The sequence below is a fragment of the Myotis brandtii genome, unplaced genomic scaffold (assembly GCF_000412655.1).
Source record: "Myotis brandtii unplaced genomic scaffold, ASM41265v1 scaffold889, whole genome shotgun sequence".
NCBI classification, from domain to species: domain Eukaryota; kingdom Metazoa; phylum Chordata; class Mammalia; order Chiroptera; family Vespertilionidae; genus Myotis; species Myotis brandtii.
The window spans coordinates 175,710-176,955 of NW_005371640.1; positions in this window are offsets into that span (position 1 = coordinate 175,710).

Consider the following 1,246-nt stretch of genomic DNA (forward strand, 5'->3'; position numbering starts at 1 on the left):
ACTGAAAAACATGACCCATGGACACAGACAATAGCATGGGGAAGGCCTGGGGTGGGACGGGGGTTGGGTGGAGGATGGCAAAAAGGGAGAAAATGGGAGACATCTGTAATACTATTGATAATTTCAAAAGTAATTTAAAAAAAAACAAGCAACTACTGAAGTGTAATTTAAAAAATAATTTAAAAAACAAACAAACAAGCAACTACTGAAGACTCAAATTGAATAACTGCTGGAGCTCACACAGGGCTGGGAGAGTTCTGACCAGCTAGCGAGGAGAAATCTGGGACATTTCAGCAGAGACTCTGAACTAGCCCTAGAGCAGGGGTCCTCAAACTTTTTAAACAGGGGGCCAGTTCACTGTCCCTCAGACCGTTGGAGGGCCGGACTATAGTTTAAAAAAAAACTATGAACAAATTCCTATGCACACAGCGACGGCAAAAACACCCGGCGGGCCGGATAAATGTTTTCGGTGGACCGCATTTGGCCCGCCGGCCGTAGTTTGAGGACCCCTGCCCTAGAGTATGGCTACTCTAGACCTACCCTAAGAGCTTAAAAAGCAGCCTTGGAATGACTGAGCTGATCCTAAAGTTACTAAACAGAGTTTAAATCTTTTTTTTTAATTTTTTTTAAAAAATATATTTTATTGATTTTTTTACAGAGAGGAAGAAAGAGGGATAGAGAGTTAGAAACATCAATGAGAGAGAAACATCGATCAGCTGCCTCCTGCACACCCTCCACTGGGGATGTGCCCGCAACCCAGGTACATGCCCTTGACCGGAATCGAACCTGGGACCTTTCAGTTCACAGGCCGACGCTCTATCTACTGAGCCAAACCGGTTAGGGCAGTTTAAATCTTTTTAATGGAAGATAACAAAGTCCAGACATATAACAGTATAATATTTACAATGTAAAACACCCCAAAAATATTACTAAAAATGTAAAGAGGCAGGGAAATGTGGCTCATAATCAGGAGAAACAACAGTCAATAGACAGAGACCTAAAAATGACAGAGATGATGGAATAAGCAGACACGAATTTTATTTATTTGTATTGATTTCAGAGGGAGGGGAGAGGGAGAGAGAGATGGAAACATCAATGATGACAGAGAATCATTGATTGGCTGCCTCCTGCAGGCCCCACACTGGGGATCGAGCCCGCAACCCCAGGCATGAGCCCTTGACTGGAATCAAACCCGTGACCTTTGAGTCCACAGGCTGACGCTCTATCCACTGAGCCAAACCGGCTA